Genomic DNA, 20,235 nt, shown 5'->3' with positions numbered 1-20,235 from the left:
ACATTTGCACAAGCACTTCAAATTTTCTTTCTTCGCACACACCCTTATTCCGGGCCTTCTGGCCTTAGGATGGGGAATTTTTCAATTCCCGGTCGAAGGTCCGGGCAGTATTATACTGTGAAACCTTCACTATTTATTTAATTTCTTTGTCACTGTGTGTCCACTTATTCACGTGTGTCACGTCCTACTAGGATTTTGTCGGGATGCGGTTCCCTTACGGGTTCCTCTCTTGGCAGGTCTAGGGGGGGAGTGTGTGGCCATCAGGTTCCGCTCCCCCCTGAACCCCCCTGGCTCTCCTCTTTCGGGAGGAGAGCGTTGTTGGCTCCCCTCTTCCGGGAGGGGAGCACAGTCTTTGGCTCCCAGTGCCTTGCTCGGGTGAGAACTCGGGCAGGTGCTGGGGGTAAGATTGGGTCGCCTCTGGCTTCGGCTGGAGGTGGCTTTTTGTCCCTGTTCCTCGCTGTGGCCTTTTGGCTCGGAGGGACGGGGAATGGTTTGGGGGACCCTTCTCCTTTTGGAGAGGGTTTCAAGAAGACCAGCATCCTAGTGCACTTTTTTTGTGGCACTTGTCACTTTTTTAAGCGCACTCGGGTTTTGTACACGAATTCGGGCTTTCGATAAAAAAAAAAAAAAAAAAAAAAAAATCTGTTCTTATCGGTTTAATATCTGATACGTCCCCTATCTGGGGACCATATATTAAATGGATTTTTAGAACAGGGAGATGGAAAAAGAGCTTGCTCTGTCCACTCCACGCATTGACCTGGTATTGCAGTATCTCCAGGACCGGTGCACCCCTTCTTTAATGCAGTTTCTAAAATCAGAAAGAATTGAATTCAATGCTTTTTGTTCATTTTGCTTGTTTGTCGGATTTTGGGATGGACTCTTTGGCTTTGCTTTTCTTCTCCTCATTGGATTTTTCATGTTAAAAGTTGCAGAAGCCAGATGACAAGCTCATTTTGGTTCAACTTCAGCAACTGTGCATTGCATTGCCATGTAATGTAATGTAATGCAATGCTATCTATCTAGCTCTCCCTCTATACTTCCTTTTGGATAAACAGACATATTAGGCAAGCATTTTGGAGCTTTCACCTAAATAACTACAGGTGGTGAGATAAGCTGCACAATATAATTGACCTTTCAGTATATTGTTGCACACACACCATCTATTTAGCAAATGCCCTTGTTATCAACAGCAGCCTTTTAAACTCACCTGAGCTAACAGGTATGTGAGCTGGTTACTCTGCTGCGCTTAAAATTTCTTTTTTGGTTTGCTACAATGCCTTTTCTGAAACGTTGTCTCCCTCTGCTGGAACACTGACTTCTTTCATTTAATGCCTGCAGACTATAAAAGAGAAACCAACCCAAAAAGTTTGGTTGATTAGTCTGTGGCATTCTTTTAAACTGTTGCTTATGGCGGTCTCTGTGAGCTTCTCAGTGACATTCAGCCATCCAGGTATCCCGCCTGCAGTAGACGGAATGTGGCAATGGAACGCTGGCTGCGCGTGTCATAATAGGCTCTGAGCCTTTATATACCTGCGCACAGAAGCAGCCACCTTCAGTCTGCTGCTGGACAGCCAGCAGCAGCAGCAGCAGGAGAGGTAATTAATCAGCAACCCTCCTGCTAAGGGTAGACAGCTGCTCGTTCCACCCCCCCCCCCCCGCCTTAATTGGTTCTCCTCCCTTCCAACGGTGTTGAGGCGGGTGGGAACAGCCGGGGGTTGAGGGTACTGTGCTAAAAGAGGTGGAGTTATGCAGATCTAAAACGCGTGGATTGCAGCAGCAGCAAGCCGAAAAGTGCAGGCATGTGAGGGATCTAGAGGTTGACAGCATGTCTTCTTAACGGGAGTCCAGGTGGCCATCTCCACAAATGGACTTTTCAGAATCCTTGGGTGGCACCGTAGTCGGAAACCAATTCTGGTTATCGCTTCTCGGCCTTTTGGCTAAGATCAAGTGTAGTATCTGTTCTTATCAGTTTAATATCTGATACGTCCCCTATCTGGGGACCATATATTAAATGGATTTTTAGAACAGGGAGATGGAAAAAGAGCTTGCTCTGTCCACTCCACGCATTGACCTGGTATTGCAGTATCTCCAGGACCGGTGCACCCCTTCTTTAATGCAGTTTCTAAAATCAGAAAGAATTGAATTCAATGCTTTTTGTTCATTTTGCTTGTTTGTCGGATTTTGGGATGGACTCTTTGGCTTTGCTTTTCTTCTCCTCATTGGATTTTTCATGTTAAAAGTTGCAGAAGCCAGATGACAAGCTCATTTTGGTTCAACTTCAGCAACTGTGCATTGCATTGCCATGTAATGTAATGTAATGCAATGCTATCTATCTAGCTCTCCCTCTATACTTCCTTTTGGATAAACAGACATATTAGGCAAGCATTTTGGAGCTTTCACCTAAATAACTACAGGTGGTGAGATAAGCTGCACAATATAATTGACCTTTCAGTATATTGTTGCACACACACCATCTATTTAGCAAATGCCCTTGTTATCAACAGCAGCCTTTTAAACTCACCTGAGCTAACAGGTATGTGAGCTGGTTACTCTGCTGCGCTTAAAATTTCTTTTTTGGTTTGCTACAATGCCTTTTCTGAAACGTTGTCTCCCTCTGCTGGAACACTGACTTCTTTCATTTAATGCCTGCAGACTATAAAAGAGAAACCAACCCAAAAAGTTTGGTTGATTAGTCTGTGGCATTCTTTTAAACTGTTGCTTATGGCGGTCTCTGTGAGCTTCTCAGTGACATTCAGCCATCCAGGTATCCCGCCTGCAGTAGACGGAATGTGGCAATGGAACGCTGGCTGCGCGTGTCATAATAGGCTCTGAGCCTTTATATACCTGCGCACAGCAGCAGCCACCTTCAGTCTGCTGCTGGACAGCCAGCAGCAGCAGCAGCAGGAGAGGTAATTAATCAGCAACCCTCCTGCTAAGGGTAGACAGCTGCTCGTTCCACCCCCCCCCCCCGCCTTAATTGGTTCTCCTCCCTTCCAACGGTGTTGAGGCGGGTGGGAACAGCCGGGGGTTGAGGGTACTGTGCTAAAAGACGTGGAGTTATGCAGATCTAAAACGCGTGGATTGCAGCAGCAGCAAGCCGAAAAGTGCAGGCATGTGAGGGATCTAGAGGTTGACAGCATGTCTTCTTAACGGGAGTCCAGGTGGCCATCTCCACAAATGGACTTTTCAGAATCCTTGGGTGGCACCGTAGTCGGAAACCAATTCTGGTTATCGCTTCTCGGCCTTTTGGCTAAGATCAAGTGTAGTATCTGTTCTTATCAGTTTAATATCTGATACGTCCCCTATCTGGGGACCATATATTAAATGGATTTTTAGAACAGGGAGATGGAAAAAGAGCTTGCTCTGTCCACTCCACGCATTGACCTGGTATTGCAGTATCTCCAGGACCGGTGCACCCCTTCTTTAATGCAGTTTCTAAAATCAGAAAGAATTGAATTCAATGCTTTTTGTTCATTTTGCTTGTTTGTCGGATTTTGGGATGGACTCTTTGGCTTTGCTTTTCTTCTCCTCATTGGATTTTTCATGTTAAAAGTTGCAGAAGCCAGATGACAAGCTCATTTTGGTTCAACTTCAGCAACTGTGCATTGCATTGCCATGTAATGTAATGTAATGCAATGCTATCTATCTAGCTCTCCCTCTATACTTCCTTTTGGATAAACAGACATATTAGGCAAGCATTTTGGAGCTTTCACCTAAATAACTACAGGTGGTGAGATAAGCTGCACAATATAATTGACCTTTCAGTATATTGTTGCACACACACCATCTATTTAGCAAATGCCCTTGTTATCAACAGCAGCCTTTTAAACTCACCTGAGCTAACAGGTATGTGAGCTGGTTACTCTGCTGCGCTTAAAATTTCTTTTTTGGTTTGCTACAATGCCTTTTCTGAAACGTTGTCTCCCTCTGCTGGAACACTGACTTCTTTCATTTAATGCCTGCAGACTATAAAAGAGAAACCAACCCAAAAAGTTTGGTTGATTAGTCTGTGGCATTCTTTTAAACTGTTGCTTATGGCGGTCTCTGTGAGCTTCTCAGTGACATTCAGCCATCCAGGTATCCCGCCTGCAGTAGACGGAATGTGGCAATGGAACGCTGGCTGCGCGTGTCATAATAGGCTCTGAGCCTTTATATACCTGCGCACAGCAGCAGCCACCTTCAGTCTGCTGCTGGACAGCCAGCAGCAGCAGCAGCAGGAGAGGTAATTAATCAGCAACCCTCCTGCTAAGGGTAGACAGCTGCTCGTTCCACCCCCCCCCCCCGCCTTAATTGGTTCTCCTCCCTTCCAACGGTGTTGAGGCGGGTGGGAACAGCCGGGGGTTGAGGGTACTGTGCTAAAAGAGGTGGAGTTATGCAGATCTAAAACGCGTGGATTGCAGCAGCAGCAAGCTGAAAAGTGCAGGCATGTGAGGGATCTAGAGGTTGACAGCATGTCTTCTTAACGGGAGTCCAGGTGGCCATCTCCACAAATGGACTTTTCAGAATCCTTGGGTGGCACCGTAGTCGGAAACCAATTCTGGTTATCGCTTCTCGGCCTTTTGGCTAAGATCAAGTGTAGTATCTGTTCTTATCAGTTTAATATCTGATACGTCCCCTATCTGGGGACCATATATTAAATGGATTTTTAGAACAGGGAGATGGAAAAAGAGCTTGCTCTGTCCACTCCACGCATTGACCTGGTATTGCAGTATCTCCAGGACCGGTGCACCCCTTCTTTAATGCAGTTTCTAAAATCAGAAAGAATTGAATTCAATGCTTTTTGTTCATTTTGCTTGTTTGTCGGATTTTGGGATGGACTCTTTGGCTTTGCTTTTCTTCTCCTCATTGGATTTTTCATGTTAAAAGTTGCAGAAGCCAGATGACAAGCTCATTTTGGTTCAACTTCAGCAACTGTGCATTGCATTGCCATGTAATGTAATGTAATGCAATGCTATCTATCTAGCTCTCCCTCTATACTTCCTTTTGGATAAACAGACATATTAGGCAAGCATTTTGGAGCTTTCACCTAAATAACTACAGGTGGTGAGATAAGCTGCACAATATAATTGACCTTTCAGTATATTGTTGCACACACACCATCTATTTAGCAAATGCCCTTGTTATCAACAGCAGCCTTTTAAACTCACCTGAGCTAACAGGTATGTGAGCTGGTTACTCTGCTGCGCTTAAAATTTCTTTTTTGGTTTGCTACAATGCCTTTTCTGAAACGTTGTCTCCCTCTGCTGGAACACTGACTTCTTTCATTTAATGCCTGCAGACTATAAAAGAGAAACCAACCCAAAAAGTTTGGTTGATTAGTCTGTGGCATTCTTTTAAACTGTTGCTTATGGCGGTCTCTGTGAGCTTCTCAGTGACATTCAGCCATCCAGGTATCCCGCCTGCAGTAGACGGAATGTGGCAATGGAACGCTGGCTGCGCGTGTCATAATAGGCTCTGAGCCTTTATATACCTGCGCACAGCAGCAGCCACCTTCAGTCTGCTGCTGGACAGCCAGCAGCAGCAGCAGCAGGAGAGGTAATTAATCAGCAACCCTCCTGCTAAGGGTAGACAGCTGCTCGTTCCACCCCCCCCCCCGCCTTAATTGGTTCTCCTCCCTTCCAACGGTGTTGAGGCGGGTGGGAACAGCCGGGGGTTGAGGGTACTGTGCTAAAAGAGGTGGAGTTATGCAGATCTAAAACGCGTGGATTGCAGCAGCAGCAAGCCGAAAAGTGCAGGCATGTGAGGGATCTAGAGGTTGACAGCATGTCTTCTTAACGGGAGTCCAGGTGGCCATCTCCACAAATGGACTTTTCAGAATCCTTGGGTGGCACCGTAGTCGGAAACCAATTCTGGTTATCGCTTCTCGGCCTTTTGGCTAAGATCAAGTGTAGTATCTGTTCTTATCAGTTTAATATCTGATACGTCCCCTATCTGGGGACCATATATTAAATGGATTTTTAGAACAGGGAGATGGAAAAAGAGCTTGCTCTGTCCACTCCACGCATTGACCTGGTATTGCAGTATCTCCAGGACCGGTGCACCCCTTCTTTAATGCAGTTTCTAAAATCAGAAAGAATTGAATTCAATGCTTTTTGTTCATTTTGCTTGTTTGTCGGATTTTGGGATGGACTCTTTGGCTTTGCTTTTCTTCTCCTCATTGGATTTTTCATGTTAAAAGTTGCAGAAGCCAGATGACAAGCTCATTTTGGTTCAACTTCAGCAACTGTGCATTGCATTGCCATGTAATGTAATGTAATGCAATGCTATCTATCTAGCTCTCCCTCTATACTTCCTTTTGGATAAACAGACATATTAGGCAAGCATTTTGGAGCTTTCACCTAAATAACTACAGGTGGTGAGATAAGCTGCACAATATAATTGACCTTTCAGTATATTGTTGCACACACACCATCTATTTAGCAAATGCCCTTGTTATCAACAGCAGCCTTTTAAACTCACCTGAGCTAACAGGTATGTGAGCTGGTTACTCTGCTGCGCTTAAAATTTCTTTTTTGGTTTGCTACAATGCCTTTTCTGAAACGTTGTCTCCCTCTGCTGGAACACTGACTTCTTTCATTTAATGCCTGCAGACTATAAAAGAGAAACCAACCCAAAAAGTTTGGTTGATTAGTCTGTGGCATTCTTTTAAACTGTTGCTTATGGCGGTCTCTGTGAGCTTCTCAGTGACATTCAGCCATCCAGGTATCCCGCCTGCAGTAGACGGAATGTGGCAATGGAACGCTGGCTGCGCGTGTCATAATAGGCTCTGAGCCTTTATATACCTGCGCACAGCAGCAGCCACCTTCAGTCTGCTGCTGGACAGCCAGCAGCAGCAGCAGCAGGAGAGGTAATTAATCAGCAACCCTCCTGCTAAGGGTAGACAGCTGCTCGTTCCACCCCCCCCCCCCGCCTTAATTGGTTCTCCTCCCTTCCAACGGTGTTGAGGCGGGTGGGAACAGCCGGGGGTTGAGGGTACTGTGCTAAAAGACGTGGAGTTATGCAGATCTAAAACGCGTGGATTGCAGCAGCAGCAAGCCGAAAAGTGCAGGCATGTGAGGGATCTAGAGGTTGACAGCATGTCTTCTTAACGGGAGTCCAGGTGGCCATCTCCACAAATGGACTTTTCAGAATCCTTGGGTGGCACCGTAGTCGGAAACCAATTCTGGTTATCGCTTCTCGGCCTTTTGGCTAAGATCAAGTGTAGTATCTGTTCTTATCAGTTTAATATCTGATACGTCCCCTATCTGGGGACCATATATTAAATGGATTTTTAGAACAGGGAGATGGAAAAAGAGCTTGCTCTGTCCACTCCACGCATTGACCTGGTATTGCAGTATCTCCAGGACAGGTGCACCCCTTCTTTAATGCAGTTTCTAAAATCAGAAAGAATTGAATTCAATGCTTTTTGTTCATTTTGCTTGTTTGTCGGATTTTGGGATGGACTCTTTGGCTTTGCTTTTCTTCTCCTCATTGGATTTTTCATGTTAAAAGTTGCAGAAGCCAGATGACAAGCTCATTTTGGTTCAACTTCAGCAACTGTGCATTGCATTGCCATGTAATGTAATGTAATGCAATGCTATCTATCTAGCTCTCCCTCTATACTTCCTTTTGGATAAACAGACATATTAGGCAAGCATTTTGGAGCTTTCACCTAAATAACTACAGGTGGTGAGATAAGCTGCACAATATAATTGACCTTTCAGTATATTGTTGCACACACACCATCTATTTAGCAAATGCCCTTGTTATCAACAGCAGCCTTTTAAACTCACCTGAGCTAACAGGTATGTGAGCTGGTTACTCTGCTGCGCTTAAAATTTCTTTTTTGGTTTGCTACAATGCCTTTTCTGAAACGTTGTCTCCCTCTGCTGGAACACTGACTTCTTTCATTTAATGCCTGCAGACTATAAAAGAGAAACCAACCCAAAAAGTTTGGTTGATTAGTCTGTGGCATTCTTTTAAACTGTTGCTTATGGCGGTCTCTGTGAGCTTCTCAGTGACATTCAGCCATCCAGGTATCCCGCCTGCAGTAGACGGAACGTGGCAATGGAACGCTGGCTGCGCGTGTCATAATAGGCTCTGAGCCTTTATATACCTGCGCACAGCAGCAGCCACCTTCAGTCTGCTGCTGGACAGCCAGCAGCAGCAGCAGCAGGAGAGGTAATTAATCAGCAACCCTCCTGCTAAGGGTAGACAGCTGCTCGTTCCACCCCCCCCCCCCGCCTTAATTGGTTCTCCTCCCTTCCAACGGTGTTGAGGCGGGTGGGAACAGCCGGGGGTTGAGGGTACTGTGCTAAAAGAGGTGGAGTTATGCAGATCTAAAACGCGTGGATTGCAGCAGCAGCAAGCCAAAAAGTGCAGGCATGTGAGGGATCTAGAGGTTGACAGCATGTCTTCTTAACGGGAGTCCAGGTGGCCATCTCCACAAATGGACTTTTCAGAATCCTTGGGTGGCACCGTAGTCGGAAACCAATTCTGGTTATCGCTTCTCGGCCTTTTGGCTAAGATCAAGTGTAGTATCTGTTCTTATCAGTTTAATATCTGATACGTCCCCTATCTGGGGACCATATATTAAATGGATTTTTAGAACAGGGAGATGGAAAAAGAGCTTGCTCTGTCCACTCCACGCATTGACCTGGTATTGCAGTATCTCCAGGACCGGTGCACCCCTTCTTTAATGCAGTTTCTAAAATCAGAAAGAATTGAATTCAATGCTTTTTGTTCATTTTGCTTGTTTGTCGGATTTTGGGATGGACTCTTTGGCTTTGCTTTTCTTCTCCTCATTGGATTTTTCATGTTAAAAGTTGCAGAAGCCAGATGACAAGCTCATTTTGGTTCAACTTCAGCAACTGTGCATTGCATTGCCATGTAATGTAATGTAATGCAATGCTATCTATCTAGCTCTCCCTCTATACTTCCTTTTGGATAAACAGACATATTAGGCAAGCATTTTGGAGCTTTCACCTAAATAACTACAGGTGGTGAGATAAGCTGCACAATATAATTGACCTTTCAGTATATTGTTGCACACACACCATCTATTTAGTAAATGCCCTTGTTATCAACAGCAGCCTTTTAAACTCACCTGAGCTAACAGGTATGTGAGCTGGTTACTCTGCTGCGCTTAAAATTTCTTTTTTGGTTTGCTACAATGCCTTTTCTGAAACGTTGTCTCCCTCTGCTGGAACACTGACTTCTTTCATTTAATGCCTGCAGACTATAAAAGAGAAACCAACCCAAAAAGTTTGGTTGATTAGTCTGTGGCATTCTTTTAAACTGTTGCTTATGGCGGTCTCTGTGAGCTTCTCAGTGACATTCAGCCATTCAGGTATCCCGCCTGCAGTAGACGGAATGTGGCAATGGAACGCTGGCTGCGCGTGTCATCATAGGCTCTGAGCCTTTATATACCTGCGCACAGCAGCAGCCACCTTCAGTCTGCTGCTGGACAGCCAGCAGCAGCAGCAGGAGAGGTAATTAATCAGCAACCCTCCTGCTAAGGGTAGACAGCTGCTCGTTCCACCCCCCCCCCCCGCCTTAATTGGTTCTCCTCCCTTCCAACGGTGTTGAGGCGGGTGGGAACAGCCGGGGGTTGAGGGTACTGTGCTAAAAGAGGTGGAGTTATGCAGATCTAAAACGCGTGGATTGCAGCAGCAGCAAGCCGAAAAGTGCAGGCATGTGAGGGATCTAGAGGTTGACAGCATGTCTTCTTAACGGGAGTCCAGGTGGCCATCTCCACAAATGGACTTTTCAGAATCCTTGGGTGGCACCGTAGTCGGAAACCAATTCTGGTTATCGCTTCTCGGCCTTTTGGCTAAGATCAAGTGTAGTATCTGTTCTTATCAGTTTAATATCTGATACGTCCCCTATCTGGGGACCATATATTAAATGGATTTTTAGAACAGGGAGATGGAAAAAGAGCTTGCTCTGTCCACTCCACGCATTGACCTGGTATTGCAGTATCTCCAGGACCGGTGCACCCCTTCTTTAATGCAGTTTCTAAAATCAGAAAGAATTGAATTCAATGCTTTTTGTTCATTTTGCTTGTTTGTCGGATTTTGGGATGGACTCTTTGGCTTTGCTTTTCTTCTCCTCATTGGATTTTTCATGTTAAAAGTTGCAGAAGCCAGATGACAAGCTCATTTTGGTTCAACTTCAGCAACTGTGCATTGCATTGCCATGTAATGTAATGTAATGCAATGCTATCTATCTAGCTCTCCCTCTATACTTCCTTTTGGATAAACAGACATATTAGGCAAGCATTTTGGAGCTTTCACCTAAATAGCTACAGGTGGTGAGATAAGCTGCACAATATAATTGACCTTTCAGTATATTGTTGCACACACACTTTCTATTTAGCAAATGCCCTTGTTATCAACAGCAGCCTTTTAAACTCACCTGAGCTAACAGGTATGTGAGCTGGTTACTCTGCTGCGCTTAAAATTTCTTTTTTGGTTTGCTACAATGCCTTTTCTGAAACGTTGTCTCCCTCTGCTGGAACACTGACTTCTTTCATTTAATGCCTGCAGACTATAAAAGAGAAACCAACCCAAAAAGTTTGGTTGATTAGTCTGTGGCATTCTTTTAAACTGTTGCTTATGGCGGTCTCTGTGAGCTTCTCAGTGACATTCAGCCATCCAGGTATCCCGCCTGCAGTAGACGGAATGTGGCAATGGAACGCTGGCTGCGCGTGTCATAATAGGCTCTGAGCCTTTATATACCTGCGCACAGCAGCAGCCACCTTCAGTCTGCTGCTGGACAGCCAGCAGCAGCAGCAGCAGGAGAGGTAATTAATCAGCAACCCTCCTGCTAAGGGTAGACAGCTGCTCGTTCCACCCCCCCCCCCGCCTTAATTGGTTCTCCTCCCTTCCAACGGTGTTGAGGCGGGTGGGAACAGCCGGGGGTTGAGGGTACTGTGCTAAAAGAGGTGGAGTTATGCAGATCTAAAACGCGTGGATTGCAGCAGCAGCAAGCCGAAAAGTGCAGGCATGTGAGGGATCTAGAGGTTGACAGCATGTCTTCTTAACGGGAGCCCAGGTGGCCATCTCCACAAATGGACTTTTCAGAATCCTTGGGTGGCACCGTAGTCGGAAACCAATTCTGGTTATCGCTTCTCGGCCTTTTGGCTAAGATCAAGTGTAGTATCTGTTCTTATCAGTTTAATATCTGATACGTCCCCTATCTGGGGACCATATATTAAATGGATTTTTAGAACAGGGAGATGGAAAAAGAGCTTGCTCTGTCCACTCCACGCATTGACCTGGTATTGCAGTATCTCCAGGACCGGTGCACCCCTTCTTTAATGCAGTTTCTAAAATCAGAAAGAATTGAATTCAATGCTTTTTGTTCATTTTGCTTGTTTGTCGGATTTTGGGATGGACTCTTTGGCTTTGCTTTTCTTCTCCTCATTGGATTTTTCATGTTAAAAGTTGCAGAAGCCAGATGACAAGCTCATTTTGGTTCAACTTCAGCAACTGTGCATTGCATTGCCATGTAATGTAATGTAATGCAATGCTATCTATCTAGCTCTCCCTCTATACTTCCTTTTGGATAAACAGACATATTAGGCAAGCATTTTGGAGCTTTCACCTAAATAACTACAGGTGGTGAGATAAGCTGCACAATATAATTGACCTTTCAGTATATTGTTGCACACACACCATCTATTTAGCAAATGCCCTTGTTATCAACAGCAGCCTTTTAAACTCACCTGAGCTAACAGGTATGTGAGCTGGTTACTCTGCTGCGCTTAAAATTTCTTTTTTGGTTTGCTACAATGCCTTTTCTGAAACGTTGTCTCCCTCTGCTGGAACACTGACTTCTTTCATTTAATGCCTGCAGACTATAAAAGAGAAACCAACCCAAAAAGTTTGGTTGATTAGTCTGTGGCATTCTTTTAAACTGTTGCTTATGGCGGTCTCTGTGAGCTTCTCAGTGACATTCAGCCATCCAGGTATCCCGCCTGCAGTAGACGGAACGTGGCAATGGAACGCTGGCTGCGCGTGTCATAATAGGCTCTGAGCCTTTATATACCTGCGCACAGCAGCAGCCACCTTCAGTCTGCTGCTGGACAGCCAGCAGCAGCAGCAGGAGAGGTAATTAATCAGCAACCCTCCTGCTAAGGGTAGACAGCTGCTCGTTCCACCCCCCCCCCCCGCCTTAATTGGTTCTCCTCCCTTCCAACGGTGTTGAGGCGGGTGGGAACAGCCGGGGGTTGAGGGTACTGTGCTAAAAGAGGTGGAGTTATGCAGATCTAAAACGCGTGGATTGCAGCAGCAGCAAGCCGAAAAGTGCAGGCATGTGAGGGATCTAGAGGTTGACAGCATGTCTTCTTAACGGGAGTCCAGGTGGCCATCTCCACAAATGGACTTTTCAGAATCCTTGGGTGGCACCGTAGTCGGAAACCAATTCTGGTTATCGCTTCTCGGCCTTTTGGCTAAGATCAAGTGTAGTATCTGTTCTTATCAGTTTAATATCTGATACGTCCCCTATCTGGGGACCATATATTAAATGGATTTTTAGAACAGGGAGATGGAAAAAGAGCTTGCTCTGTCCACTCCACGCATTGACCTGGTATTGCAGTATCTCCAGGACCGGTGCACCCCTTCTATAATGCAGTTTCTAAAATCAGAAAGAATTGAATTCAATGCTTTTTGTTCATTTTGCTTGTTTGTCGGATTTTGGGATGGACTCTTTGGCTTTGCTTTTCTTCTCCTCATTGGATTTTTCATGTTAAAAGTTGCAGAAGCCAGATGACAAGCTCATTTTGGTTCAACTTCAGCAACTGTGCATTGCATTGCCATGTAATGTAATGTAATGCAATGCTATCTATCTAGCTCTCCCTCTATACTTCCTTTTGGATAAACAGACATATTAGGCAAGCATTTTGGAGCTTTCACCTAAATAGCTACAGGTGGTGAGATAAGCTGCACAATATAATTGACCTTTCAGTATATTGTTGCACACACACTATCTATTTAGCAAATGCCCTTGTTATCAACAGCAGCCTTTTAAACTCACCTGAGCTAACAGGTATGTGAGCTGGTTACTCTGCTGCGCTTAAAATTTCTTTTTTGGTTTGCTACAATGCCTTTTCTGAAACGTTGTCTCCCTCTGCTGGAACACTGACTTCTTTCATTTAATGCCTGCAGACTATAAAAGAGAAACCAACCCAAAAAGTTTGGTTGATTAGTCTGTGGCATTCTTTTAAACTGTTGCTTATGGCGGTCTCTGTGAGCTTCTCAGTGACATTCAGCCATCCAGGTATCCCGCCTGCAGTAGACGGAATGTGGCAATGGAACGCTGGCTGCGCGTGTCATAATAGGCTCTGAGCCTTTATATACCTGCGCACAGCAGCAGCCACCTTCAGTCTGCTGCTGGACAGCCAGCAGCAGCAGCAGCAGGAGAGGTAATTAATCAGCAACCCTCCTGCTAAGGGTAGACAGCTGCTCGTTCCACCCCCCCCCCCCGCCTTAATTGGTTCTCCTCCCTTCCAACGGTGTTGAGGCGGGTGGGAACAGCCGGGGGTTGAGGGTACTGTGCTAAAAGAGGTGGAGTTATGCAGATCTAAAACGCGTGGATTGCAGCAGCAGCAAGCCGAAAAGTGCAGGCATGTGAGGGATCTAGAGGTTGACAGCATGTCTTCTTAACGGGAGTCCAGGTGGCCATCTCCACAAATGGACTTTTCAGAATCCTTGGGTGGCACCGTAGTCGGAAACCAATTCTGGTTATCGCTTCTCGGCCTTTTGGCTAAGATCAAGTGTAGTATCTGTTCTTATCAGTTTAATATCTGATACGTCCCCTATCTGGGGACCATATATTAAATGGATTTTTAGAACAGGGAGATGGAAAAAGAGCTTGCTCTGTCCACTCCACGCATTGACCTGGTATTGCAGTATCTCCAGGACCGGTGCACCCCTTCTTTAATGCAGTTTCTAAAATCAGAAAGAATTGAATTCAATGCTTTTTGTTCATTTTGCTTGTTTGTCGGATTTTGGGATGGACTCTTTGGCTTTGCTTTTCTTCTCCTCATTGGATTTTTCATGTTAAAAGTTGCAGAAGCCAGATGACAAGCTCATTTTGGTTCAACTTCAGCAACTGTGCATTGCATTGCCATGTAATGTAATGTAATGCAATGCTATCTATCTAGCTCTCCCTCTATACTTCCTTTTGGATAAACAGACATATTAGGCAAGCATTTTGGAGCTTTCACCTAAATAACTACAGGTGGTGAGATAAGCTGCACAATATAATTGACCTTTCAGTATATTGTTGCACACACACCATCTATTTAGCAAATGCCCTTGTTATCAACAGCAGCCTTTTAAACTCACCTGAGCTAACAGGTATGTGAGCTGGTTACTCTGCTGCGCTTAAAATTTCTTTTTTGGTTTGCTACAATGCCTTTTCTGAAACGTTGTCTCCCTCTGCTGGAACACTGACTTCTTTCATTTAATGCCTGCAGACTATAAAAGAGAAACCAACCCAAAAAGTTTGGTTGATTAGTCTGTGGCATTCTTTTAAACTGTTGCTTATGGCGGTCTCTGTGAGCTTCTCAGTGACATTCAGCCATCCAGGTATCCCGCCTGCAGTAGACGGAACGTGGCAATGGAACGCTGGCTGCGCGTGTCATAATAGGCTCTGAGCCTTTATATACCTGCGCACAGCAGCAGCCACCTTCAGTCTGCTGCTGGACAGCCAGCAGCAGCAGCAGGAGAGGTAATTAATCAGCAACCCTCCTGCTAAGGGTAGACAGCTGCTCGTTCCACCCCCCCCCCCCGCCTTAATTGGTTCTCCTCCCTTCCAACGGTGTTGAGGCGGGTGGGAACAGCCGGGGGTTGAGGGTACTGTGCTAAAAGAGGTGGAGTTATGCAGATCTAAAACGCGTGGATTGCAGCAGCAGCAAGCCGAAAAGTGCAGGCATGTGAGGGATCTAGAGGTTGACAGCATGTCTTCTTAACGGGAGTCCAGGTGGCCATCTCCACAAATGGACTTTTCAGAATCCTTGGGTGGCACCGTAGTCGGAAACCAATTCTGGTTATCGCTTCTCGGCCTTTTGGCTAAGATCAAGTGTAGTATCTGTTCTTATCAGTTTAATATCTGATACGTCCCCTATCTGGGGACCATATATTAAATGGATTTTTAGAACAGGGAGATGGAAAAAGAGCTTGCTCTGTCCACTCCACGCATTGACCTGGTATTGCAGTATCTCCAGGACCGGTGCACCCCTTCTTTAATGCAGTTTCTAAAATCAGAAAGAATTGAATTCAATGCTTTTTGTTCATTTTGCTTGTTTGTCGGATTTTGGGATGGACTCTTTGGCTTTGCTTTTCTTCTCCTCATTGGATTTTTCATGTTAAAAGTTGCAGAAGCCAGATGACAAGCTCATTTTGGTTCAACTTCAGCAACTGTGCATTGCATTGCCATGTAATGTAATGTAATGCAATGCTATCTATCTAGCTCTCCCTCTATACTTCCTTTTGGATAAACAGACATATTAGGCAAGCATTTTGGAGCTTTCACCTAAATAGCTACAGGTGGTGAGATAAGCTGCACAATATAATTGACCTTTCAGTATATTGTTGCACACACACTATCTATTTAGCAAATGCCCTTGTTATCAACAGCAGCCTTTTAAACTCACCTGAGCTAACAGGTATGTGAGCTGGTTACTCTGCTGCGCTTAAAATTTCTTTTTTGGTTTGCTACAATGCCTTTTCTGAAACGTTGTCTCCCTCTGCTGGAACACTGACTTCTTTCATTTAATGCCTGCAGACTATAAAAGAGAAACCAACCCAAAAAGTTTGGTTGATTAGTCTGTGGCATTCTTTTAAACTGTTGCTTATGGCGGTCTCTGTGAGCTTCTCAGTGACATTCAGCCATCCAGGTATCCCGCCTGCAGTAGACGGAATGTGGCAATGGAACGCTGGCTGCGCGTGTCATAATAGGCTCTGAGCCTTTATATACCTGCGCACAGCAGCAGCCACCTTCAGTCTGCTGCTGGACAGCCAGCAGCAGCAGCAGCAGGAGAGGTAATTAATCAGCAACCCTCCTGCTAAGGGTAGACAGCTGCTCGTTCCACCCCCCCCCCCCGCCTTAATTGGTTCTCCTCCCTTCCAACGGTGTTGAGGCGGGTGGGAACAGCCGGGGGTTGAGGGTACTGTGCTAAAAGAGGTGGAGTTATGCAGATCTAAAACGCGTGGATTGCAGCAGCAGCAAGCCGAAAAGTGCAGGCATGTGAGGGATCTAGAGGTTGACAGCATGTCTTCTTAACGGGAGTCCAGGTGGCCATCTCCACAAATGGACTTTTCAGAATCCTTGGGTGGCACCGTAGTCGGAAACCAATTCTGGTTATCGCTTCTCGGCCTTTTGGCTAAGATCAAGTGTAGTATCTGTTCTTATCAGTTTAATATCTGATACGTCCCCTATCTGGGGACCATATATTAAATGGATTTTTAGAACAGGGAGATGGAAAAAGAGCTTGCTCTGTCCACTCCACGCATTGACCTGGTATTGCAGTATCTCCAGGACCGGTGCACCCCTTCTTTAATGCAGTTTCTAAAATCAGAAAGAATTGAATTCAATGCTTTTTGTTCATTTTGCTTGTTTGTCGGATTTTGGGATGGACTCTTTGGCTTTGCTTTTCTTCTCCTCATTGGATTTTTCATGTTAAAAGTTGCAGAAGCCAGATGACAAGCTCATTTTGGTTCAACTTCAGCAACTGTGCATTGCATTGCCATGTAATGTAATGTAATGCAATGCTATCTATCTAGCTCTCCCTCTATACTTCCTTTTGGATAAACAGACATATTAGGCAAGCATTTTGGAGCTTTCACCTAAATAACTACAGGTGGTGAGATAAGCTGCACAATATAATTGACCTTTCAGTATATTGTTGCACACACACCATCTATTTAGCAAATGCCCTTGTTATCAACAGCAGCCTTTTAAACTCACCTGAGCTAACAGGTATGTGAGCTGGTTACTCTGCTGCGCTTAAAATTTCTTTTTTGGTTTGCTACAATGCCTTTTCTGAAACGTTGTCTCCCTCTGCTGGAACACTGACTTCTTTCATTTAATGCCTGCAGACTATAAAAGAGAAACCAACCCAAAAAGTTTGGTTGATTAGTCTGTGGCATTCTTTTAAACTGTTGCTTATGGCGGTCTCTGTGAGCTTCTCAGTGACATTCAGCCATCCAGGTATCCCGCCTGCAGTAGACGGAACGTGGCAATGGAACGCTGGCTGCGCGTGTCATAATAGGCTCTGAGCCTTTATATACCTGCGCACAGCAGCAGCCACCTTCAGTCTGCTGCTGGACAGCCAGCAGCAGCAGCAGCAGGAGAGGTAATTAATCAGCAACCCTCCTGCTAAGGGTAGACAGCTGCTCGTTCCACCCCCCCCCCCCGCCTTAATTGGTTCTCCTCCCTTCCAACGGTGTTGAGGCGGGTGGGAACAGCCGGGGGTTGAGGGTACTGTGCTAAAAGAGGTGGAGTTATGCAGATCTAAAACGCGTGGATTGCAGCAGCAGCAAGCCGAAAAGTGCAGGCATGTGAGGGATCTAGAGGTTGACAGCATGTCTTCTTAACGGGAGTCCAGGTGGCCATCTCCACAAATGGACTTTTCAGAATCCTTGGGTGGCACCGTAGTCGGAAACCAATTCTGGTTATCGCTTCTCGGCCTTTTGGCTAAGATCAAGTGTAGTATCTGTTCTTATCAGTTTAATATCTGATACGTCCCCTATCTGGGGACCATATATTAAATGGATTTTTAGAACAGGGAGATGGAAAAAGAGCTTGCTCTGTCCACTCCACACGTTGACCTGGTATTGCAGTATCTCCAGGACCGGTGCACCCCTTCTTTAATGCAGTTTCTAAAATCAGAAAGAATTGAATTCAATGCTTTTTGTTCATTTTGCTTGTTTGTCGGATTTTGGGATGGACTCTTTGGCTTTGCTTTTCTTCTCCTCATTGGATTTTTCATGTTAAAAGTTGCAGAAGCCAGATGACAAGCTCATTTTGGTTCAACTTCAGCAACTGTGCATTGCATTGCCATGTAATGTAATGTAATGCAATGCTATCTATCTAGCTCTCCCTCTATACTTCCTTTCGGATAAACAGACATATTAGGCAAGCATTTTGGAGCTTTCACCTAAATAACTACAGGTGGTGAGATAAGCTGCACAATATAATTGACCTTTCAGTATATTGTTGCACACACACCATCTATTTAGCAAATGCCCTTGTTATCAACAGCAGCCTTTTAAACTCACCTGAGCTAACAGGTATGTGAGCTGGTTACTCTGCTGCGCTTAAAATTTCTTTTTTGGTTTGCTACAATGCCTTTTCTGAAACGTTGTCTCCCTCTGCTGGAGCACTGACTTCTTTCATTTAATGCCTGCAGACTATAAAAGAGAAACCAACCCAAAAAGTTTGGTTGATTAGTCTGTGGCATTCTTTTAAACTGTTGCTTATGGCGGTCTCTGTGAGATTCTCAGTGACATTCAGCCATCCAGGTATCCCGCCTGCAGTAGACGGAACGTGGCAATGGAACGCTGGCTGCGCGTGTCATAATAGGCTCTGAGCCTTTATATACCTGCGCACAGCAGCAGCCACCTTCAGTCTGCTGCTGGACAGCCAGCAGCAGCAGCAGCAGGAGAGGTAATTAATCAGCAACCCTCCTGCTAACGGTAGACAGCTGCTCGTTCCACCCCCCCCCCGCCTTAATTGGTTCTCCTCCCTTCCAACGGTGTTGAGGCGGGTGGGAACAGCCGGGGGTTGAGGGTACTGTGCTAAAAGAGGTGGAGTTATGCAGATCTAAAACGCGTGGATTGCAGCAGCAGCAAGCCGAAAAGTGCAGGCATGTGAGGGATCTAGAGGTTGACAGCATGTCTTCTTAACGGGAGTCCAGGTGGCCATCTCCACAAATGGACTTTTCAGAATCCTTGGGTGGCACCGTAGTCGGAAACCAATTCTGGTTATCGCTTCTCGGCCTTTTGGCTAAGATCAAGTGTAGTATCTGTTCTTATCAGTTTAATATCTGATACGTCCCCTATCTGGGGACCATATATTAAATGGATTTTTAGAACAGGGAGATGGAAAAAGAGCTTGCTCTGTCCACTCCACGCATTGACCTGGTATTGCAGTATCTCCAGGACCGGTGCACCCCTTCTTTAATGCAGTTTCTAAAATCAGAAAGAATTGAATTCAATGCTTTTTGTTCATTTTGCTTGTTTGTCGGATTTTGGGATGGACTCTTTGGCTTTGCTTTTCTTCTCCTCATTGGATTTTTCATGTTAAAAGTTGCAGAAGCCAGATGACAAGCTCATTTTGGTTCAACTTCAGCAACTGTGCATTGCATTGCCATGTAATGTAATGTAATGCAATGCTATCTATCTAGCTCTCCCTCTATACTTCCTTTTGGATAAACAGACATATTAGGCAAGCATTTTGGAGCTTTCACCTAAATAACTACAGGTGGTGAGATAAGCTGCACAATATAATTGACCTTTCAGTATATTGTTGCACACACACCATCTATTTAGCAAATGCCCTTGTTATCAACAGCAGCCTTTTAAACTCACCTGAGCTAACAGGTATGTGAGCTGGTTACTCTGCTGCGCTTAAAATTTCTTTTTTGGTTTGCTACAATGCCTTTTCTGAAACGTTGTCTCCCTCTGCTGGAACACTGACTTCTTTCATTTAATGCCTGCAGACTATAAAAGAGAAACCAACCCAAAAAGTTTGGTTGATTAGTCTGTGGCATTCTTTTAAACTGTTGCTTATGGCGGTCTCTGTGAGCTTCTCAGTGACATTCAGCCATCCAGGTATCCCGCCTGCAGTAGACGGAACGTGGCAATGGAACGCTGGCTGCGCGTGTCATAATAGGCTCTGAGCCTTTATATACCTGCGCACAGCAGCAGCCACCTTCAGTCTGCTGCTGGACAGCCAGCAGCAGCAGCAGCAGGAGAGGTAATTAATCAGCAACCCTCCTGCTAAGGGTAGACAGCTGCTCGTTCCACCCCCCCCCCCCGCCTTAATTGGTTCTCCTCCCTTCCAACGGTGTTGAGGCGGGTGGGAACAGCCGGGGGTTGAGGGTACTGTGCTAAAAGAGGTGGAGTTATGCAGATCTAAAACGCGTGGATTGCAGCAGCAGCAAGCCGAAAAGTGCAGGCATGTGAGGGATCTAGAGGTTGACAGCATGTCTTCTTAACGGGAGTCCAGGTGGCCATCTCCACAAAT

General features: G+C 45.4%; 15 non-coding genes across 15 annotated transcripts; all 15 read left to right on the top strand.

Moving 5' to 3' along the window:
- The first annotated feature begins 602 nt into the window (after positions 1–602).
- Positions 603–794, top strand: LOC141186008 (U2 spliceosomal RNA). Its single transcript, XR_012260572.1, has one exon. It is a non-coding gene; the product is annotated as a U2 spliceosomal RNA (small nuclear RNA).
- A 1,123-nt stretch (positions 795–1,917) lies between these two features.
- LOC141187766 (U2 spliceosomal RNA) lies at positions 1,918–2,108 on the top strand. The gene has a single exon (XR_012261921.1). It is a non-coding gene; the product is annotated as a U2 spliceosomal RNA (small nuclear RNA).
- Positions 2,109–3,230: 1,122 nt separating this feature from the next.
- On the top strand, positions 3,231–3,421 carry LOC141187765 (U2 spliceosomal RNA). Its single transcript, XR_012261920.1, has one exon. It is a non-coding gene; the product is annotated as a U2 spliceosomal RNA (small nuclear RNA).
- A 1,122-nt stretch (positions 3,422–4,543) lies between these two features.
- On the top strand, positions 4,544–4,734 carry LOC141187764 (U2 spliceosomal RNA). The gene has a single exon (XR_012261919.1). It is a non-coding gene; the product is annotated as a U2 spliceosomal RNA (small nuclear RNA).
- Positions 4,735–5,855: 1,121 nt separating this feature from the next.
- Positions 5,856–6,046, top strand: LOC141187763 (U2 spliceosomal RNA). Its single transcript, XR_012261918.1, has one exon. It is a non-coding gene; the product is annotated as a U2 spliceosomal RNA (small nuclear RNA).
- A 1,122-nt stretch (positions 6,047–7,168) lies between these two features.
- LOC141184820 (U2 spliceosomal RNA) lies at positions 7,169–7,359 on the top strand. The gene has a single exon (XR_012259539.1). It is a non-coding gene; the product is annotated as a U2 spliceosomal RNA (small nuclear RNA).
- A 1,122-nt stretch (positions 7,360–8,481) lies between these two features.
- LOC141187762 (U2 spliceosomal RNA) lies at positions 8,482–8,672 on the top strand. Its single transcript, XR_012261917.1, has one exon. It is a non-coding gene; the product is annotated as a U2 spliceosomal RNA (small nuclear RNA).
- A 1,119-nt stretch (positions 8,673–9,791) lies between these two features.
- On the top strand, positions 9,792–9,982 carry LOC141187761 (U2 spliceosomal RNA). The gene has a single exon (XR_012261916.1). It is a non-coding gene; the product is annotated as a U2 spliceosomal RNA (small nuclear RNA).
- A 1,121-nt stretch (positions 9,983–11,103) lies between these two features.
- LOC141187759 (U2 spliceosomal RNA) lies at positions 11,104–11,294 on the top strand. Its single transcript, XR_012261915.1, has one exon. It is a non-coding gene; the product is annotated as a U2 spliceosomal RNA (small nuclear RNA).
- A 1,119-nt stretch (positions 11,295–12,413) lies between these two features.
- Positions 12,414–12,604, top strand: LOC141187758 (U2 spliceosomal RNA). The gene has a single exon (XR_012261914.1). It is a non-coding gene; the product is annotated as a U2 spliceosomal RNA (small nuclear RNA).
- A 1,122-nt stretch (positions 12,605–13,726) lies between these two features.
- Positions 13,727–13,917, top strand: LOC141187757 (U2 spliceosomal RNA). Its single transcript, XR_012261913.1, has one exon. It is a non-coding gene; the product is annotated as a U2 spliceosomal RNA (small nuclear RNA).
- A 1,119-nt stretch (positions 13,918–15,036) lies between these two features.
- LOC141187755 (U2 spliceosomal RNA) lies at positions 15,037–15,227 on the top strand. The gene has a single exon (XR_012261911.1). It is a non-coding gene; the product is annotated as a U2 spliceosomal RNA (small nuclear RNA).
- A 1,122-nt stretch (positions 15,228–16,349) lies between these two features.
- LOC141187754 (U2 spliceosomal RNA) lies at positions 16,350–16,540 on the top strand. Its single transcript, XR_012261910.1, has one exon. It is a non-coding gene; the product is annotated as a U2 spliceosomal RNA (small nuclear RNA).
- A 1,122-nt stretch (positions 16,541–17,662) lies between these two features.
- On the top strand, positions 17,663–17,853 carry LOC141185050 (U2 spliceosomal RNA). The gene has a single exon (XR_012259748.1). It is a non-coding gene; the product is annotated as a U2 spliceosomal RNA (small nuclear RNA).
- A 1,120-nt stretch (positions 17,854–18,973) lies between these two features.
- LOC141187753 (U2 spliceosomal RNA) lies at positions 18,974–19,164 on the top strand. Its single transcript, XR_012261909.1, has one exon. It is a non-coding gene; the product is annotated as a U2 spliceosomal RNA (small nuclear RNA).
- The last annotated feature ends 1,071 nt before the right edge of the window (positions 19,165–20,235 follow it).

The sequence above is a fragment of the Phyllobates terribilis genome, unplaced genomic scaffold (genome assembly GCF_046119375.1).
Source record: "Phyllobates terribilis strain yellow unplaced genomic scaffold, ASM4611937v1 Scaffold_40__1_contigs__length_11209783, whole genome shotgun sequence".
In the NCBI taxonomy this organism is placed as follows: Eukaryota; Metazoa; Chordata; class Amphibia; order Anura; family Dendrobatidae; genus Phyllobates; species Phyllobates terribilis.
Note: the sequence above shows the minus strand (reverse complement) of the source record. Positions and strands in the feature narration are given on the sequence as shown.